The sequence below is a fragment of the Anarrhichthys ocellatus genome, unplaced genomic scaffold (genome assembly GCF_004355925.1).
Source record: "Anarrhichthys ocellatus isolate YVR2014 unplaced genomic scaffold, GSC_Weel_1.0 scaffold6, whole genome shotgun sequence".
In the NCBI taxonomy this organism is placed as follows: Eukaryota; Metazoa; Chordata; class Actinopteri; order Perciformes; family Anarhichadidae; genus Anarrhichthys; species Anarrhichthys ocellatus.
Genome location: NW_022280036.1, coordinates 8,936,413 through 8,942,092, shown reverse-complemented (window position 1 = coordinate 8,942,092; position 5,680 = coordinate 8,936,413). Strand labels below are relative to the sequence as shown.

The 5,680-nt window shown below is 42.0% G+C and overlaps 1 protein-coding gene across 2 annotated transcripts in view; it reads right to left on the bottom strand.

The window, feature by feature from the left end:
- zfhx3b (zinc finger homeobox 3b) overlaps positions 1-5,680 on the bottom strand; it is a 286,091-nt gene that overhangs the window by 203,084 nt on the left and 77,327 nt on the right. Inside the window, exon 1 of one of the 2 annotated variants that reach the window (XM_031846038.1) lies at positions 717-1,023. The exons of the other annotated variant lie outside the window; for it this stretch is intronic. The gene's annotated coding sequence lies outside the window, so the exon portion shown is untranslated. Of the gene's footprint in view, positions 1-716; positions 1,024-5,680 lie in introns of those variants that run through there. 2 annotated transcript variants of the gene reach the window in all.

Here is a 5,680-nt window from a genome sequence, read left to right as displayed (position 1 = left end):
GTGTGTGTGTGTGTGTGTGTGTGTGTGTGTGTGTGTGTGTGTGTGTGATATGGTCACATGTTCTTTTTGCACCTGTATGCACTATGTCACCATATGACACAATGACTGTAGGTGTGGTTGGAACATACACTGTCAGTCTGGCATGTCTACTGTTAACGCTCTCCACGCAAAAGTGTTTTAAACCCCTGTTATCTGGCCCACTCGGGGTGCAGTGACCCCCTTTTCTAAGACACGGCATCTCAGCACACACACACACACACATATATGACTAGTTACTGTAAGAAAATTCCAAAAATAAAACACGTGCTTTTCTAAATAGGCTGTACACACTTCACAGTATACAAAATCTATTAACTGATGCATAGTTATGTATACACAAGAACACTATACACCTTTACACACACACACACACACACACACACTCTCTCTCTCTCTCTCACACACACACAAACACACACACACACACACACACACACACACACACACGAAGTAAAGAGTTGGGCCGCTCTAAGCCAGCCCCCCCACATCCAGTGTTTCCATCTGCTCTCACCTGGCAGGATCAAAAAGAGGACACTTCCCACAAACTTACAAAGAGTCAATACTTTCTCCAGCAAAACACAGCAGTCACAGCCGGCTCTATACTAACTGGACTCAAAGTACTGTAGACTGAAAGAAAGAATCCACAGAGCAGAAATTAAAAAGAAGGATTTACTGACCTTACTGCCTTTTTTCCTCCCCTTTCTCTCTCACGTCCAATCCCCCTATTTTCTTCCGCTGGTTCTTGTCCTCTAAACCTTTAGTTTAAGTAAGTCATGCAGGAGCTGCTTCCTGCTCCTGCTCAGCCCTACGCCACTGTATTAGTCTGATTTCACACTCTGCAGCCTAGCCTCTTGTCCTGAAGGGGACGGTGAATGTGCTCCTTATTTAGAAGCCGGCGCGCACTACCTGGGCTTGTAGGCAGCTGTTTAAAACACGAGGCAACATCCAGGGTGCATAATACCCCCTCTTCCTTACACACACACACATCTTCTCTCTCTCTGTCTCTCTCTCTCTCCCTCTCTCTCCCTCTCTCTCTCTCTCTCTCTCTCTCCCTCTCGCTCAAACACACATGCACACACTCACTAGCTGGCTGTCTTGCAAGATAGGCAATGGCACAAACACACACAGGCACGAGAGCAAAGTGAAATACACACACACATGCAAGCGGTCTGTCAGAGGTCTCTCTACCTTGGCTGGGATAGCAGGCAGTGTGAGAATACACACACAGGCACAGTGAGATGGGCTGGCTGCTCCGTTCTGTCTCCTTCTCTCTAAGTGTTTAGAAGACAATCTCAACAAGGGATTGCTCCCAATCTACTAGGGTGATCCACATGGATGAGTTATAATATGCTTGCCACTCTCTACCTCTCTACACCCCCCCTCCTTTCTTCCTCTGTTCTCTCTCTCTCTCTCTCTCTCTCTCTCTCTCTCTCTCTCTCTCTCTCTCTCTCTCTCTCACACTTTTGCTCTCATGCTCGTTGTTTTAGCCTATTACAGAGCCGTCACCGCTTTCAGTTCAGGAAGAAAGCCTTCGCTTCTTGGATTCTACATTTATCTTCTCTCTGGATGTGCATGAGATGGGGCCAGAGACTGACTCCACCTGAATGCGTATTAGTAAAATGCATTATTTATTGCAAAGCTGCATTCATTTTTTCCCTGATATGCTGGTGGACACGAGGGGGAAGGGAGCAGCGGTGGTGTCTATCAGCAGCGAAGGGGTGTTATTTGTGATGTGTGTGTTTGGAGGAGGCAGGGGGGCGGTAAGGGGTTGGGATGAGGGGTCAGGATTTGGGATAGTGGGTGTCTGAAGGGAGGTGAAAAGAATACATAAGATATGATTTTAATGTATTTATTTATTCAATGACTGGGATTGCCTTATCATCCAGGGTGCTGCTTAATGACATCACTGCTGGCTACTCCTTGCTGTCCCAAATCACACTGCCACTCATTTTTTCATCAAAAATGGCTTCCATTTATTACACTCACTCTGTGTGTGTGTGTGTGTGTGTGTGTGTGTGTGTGTGTGTGTGTGTGTGTGGTGAGGGTGAGAAAAGAAATGATAAAGTGATAGAGTGAGCTAGACAATCATAAAAAGTGTAACAAATCACAAATATGATTTCAGAGGCAAAAACACATCTTAAAAAAAAGGCTATTATTAACATATTATTATTGAAATGTATTAGTTATAAATTACATTGAGTAAAAATAAAATGTGTACAAAATAAATCAAACTCGCTTTTTACAGTTATTTGAACAGTTCATTGTCAGCCAGTTTCAATTTGGTTAAAATGGTTCTGTTTATAATTTCACAATTAAAGGGCTACATCAATCCATTTCAGTTTAAAAGTAATTAACATTTGATTTAAATGTGTCACTTTTTAAAGTACAAGATCATTTTGCAATCTTTGTAATGAGGTTACTCTAATTCTATTGCATGTAATCAATTACTCCTGCCCCTTAATTAAATTATTAATGTATATTACAAGGCACTATCATTCGGTAACAGCAGGATGATCTGCATCATAAAGTATTCCTAAACCTTTCAGTTTTCTTATGAGTAATTAGTGTATAATCAATCATGTGAATGAGACACGTTTTAGTCACTAGTAAGTTGTTCAGATTCAAAACGAAATGCTTAAATATTTTAATTTTGAAATATTAAATAGAGACAACACCTGCATTTATATTCAACCATTTATAGATATTCAAGAGGATTAAAACAAATCCCTGCAAAAACCTCTGCCCCTTTGGTGAACTCTTTCATTTTCACTGAAAAGAAAAATGTTTGAAAAGATAATAAGATAAAGATGCATAAGGTATATTATAGCAGTCTAAGATTATACTTTTTTTTTTAAAGTGAAGTGCAAGTCTGTGTGTCAAAAACAAGACGAATCCAAAAATGTCCATGACTCATTGAACTATGTTTTACAAAACAAAAAAGAACAAGGTCAAATGCTTTAGTATGTATCTTTTCTTTTAATTATAGTTGCTGCTGTGATAAAAGACGTATGAATAATGAATCACTAAACAAAGGAGATTGCAGCTCTTCTGAAATCCTATATAAAGACAGAGAGGAAATGGCCAAAGGTTGGCTGGAACACGGCCTGGACTTAGACACAGAGAGGGGAGGGAGGCTGGAAGTGACTGTGTAAGCTGCAGTTGCCACGCTGGTCAACAGGCTGCTGCAATGTGCACCCATGGGGGCAACCAGCCAGGCGGGAGTCATGACTGCAGAGTGGACCCCCAAGACTCTGTCAGCACTATCAGCCTTCCCTCCCTCCCGCAGCAAGAGAAACAGGCCAACACAACAAAAACACACCCATCCAGCAAAATCATTCAGTATGAAGGCAGCTAGCCTCTGATGTATGTCTCCAGAAAACAGTCAAACCAAGTCGATTTAATCTCCTTCACTACAGCTTCAGACAAATATAAATCTAACAGCTAATGAACACACAGTTACTCAATTTAAAATCTACAAAAAAGATTCAAAGTTACATGTTTACAAAGCCCATGACAATCAATGTGACGAGCACTGTGCTACACTTTATTAAAAAGAAGTCTAATTCAGTCTCCAGCTGTCTGCACCTATAGGGCCTGTTAACAGCTTGGTCCTCAGCCACAGGATGCCCATCTACTGTACCTGCTAAAGGAAATGATGTGGCCCAGGGCCCAGCCAGGTCATTCTACAGCTATTAGGGCTTAAGCAGAACTGGAAAATTACTCCATTGGCATTAACGGTCCACCTCAATCATTTTAATACTATCATAATCATGAGACTTTCTAATATTATTTTTAAAAGCCTCTGAAAGATAAAAAAAAAGGAATTTCATTTCCTTTGCTTAACCATCTTAAATTGAGAGAGAATAAGTGAATGGAGAAGAAAGTGATATCTTATGAGACTGGGAGAGAAAGTGAAAGAGGCACCTCTAACCCCCGGCCCCCCCTCCTCCACCCCTTTCACCGCCACACACCTCCGTCTGTCTGCAGCATCTTTGTGCCCTGCCAGCTTCACCATGTTACAAGTCACAAGAGATAGTGGCTTGAAAAATAAACAAGGAAGACAATTAATATTAATGATTGCATGGACGAACTGTGTGACTGCTAAAGAAGGCTTCTTCACACAGCTGTCATGTGCCCTCCTTAAGCTCACCAACCCAACTGACCAATGAAATGTGAACCTGCCCTCCTGTGTTCCGATAGTTAACTCTGTGTACAAATTTATTTCAGACTCAACCACAATACACCACTAAACAATCCGAGACATGTTTCCTCCTCTCTTCTCCACTGTTTTTAAACTTTCAATTTTCCTGAATAGTATTATAATGCATTATTAATATCTCTGAATTATTACTCATTTTCCTCTTAAAATGGAGTGCTTTAATTCACATTTGATGTACTCATCAAGGCTGTGCAGTGAAATGAATGTGGAAGGATACATTATATTTGCAAAAATGCAAAGGGTGAATTAAAAATACATAGCAATACTAAAATATTAACTATTAATTTCAAAAAGATAATTTGCCTAGGAAAAAAAAGCCGTTTCATTACTTCTATGACTCCCTTTTTGAAGTGTACCTGTCTGATTGCAGGTCTTTGAATAATATGCAATCATCATGTACTGAGTATTCACCTGTGCATCAAATACAATGAATATTGTATTTCCATTATGAGGCAGCCCAGTGGATGTTCACTTTCAGAGCATAAAATGGGACATGGGAACAGCGTGGCAGAGAAGATGCAGTGTGAAATTCATGTCCAATACGGTATCAGATGGAGGTTCAGTCAACAATAGAAGAAAAATGCACAAAATCATAATATAGTTTCAACTGCTTCTCCTTCGTGTTCACTCTTCTTTTATTATTGTTATTTTTTTTTTTTATACAAAAGTGAACTCTAATTCACCCTTGAAAGCTTGACCTTGTGCTGTGTGACAGGAGATACCCGCAGCATGAAGACAGGACGCCACTTATCATCAAGGGACGAGGTGGCTGTTTAATTTCACACCACCAGTGGCTAAAACCCCTGTTAGTGTGGAGCATCACAATGGCAGCTACGCTGGGGGAGCAGATGTCCTCGTGAAGGGGTGTAAAGAAGGAGGAGGTTGGGAGAAGGACAGGAGAGAGGAGGAATGGTGGTGGTAGTGTGTGTGTGTGTGTGTGTGTGTGTGTGTGTGTGTGTGTGTTGGGGAGGGTGGTGTGTATTGTACTCAGAGCACAGTCTGACCACGTTCACATGCCCCGATAAACAGCGCCTCTGTCTTTCGGACATGCAAAAACAGCACAAACAAACACACAGGTCACGTTGCATTTGGTCATATATAGCTGTAGCTTTTTGGCTGTATTAAAAGTAGCAGGACGAGTGTAAGGGGACACAGACTGGACTGGGAGAAGATAGACAAGAGCCACGGTGCAGCTGTGATGGCGGTGTCCACGCCACACAGAGGCCAATATCACTGAGAGCCCAATCGCTTTCTGAAGAGCTTTCCATTGTCTGCAGTGATGAACTTGAGCTCTGGCCTCCAACCCAGGGGTCTTTCCGTCTAATCCTGTGTGCCCCTGGCTCCCCTTCACAGCCTCTCCCTCGAACCTCTCACGCACACACACACACACACACACACACACACACACACACACACACACAC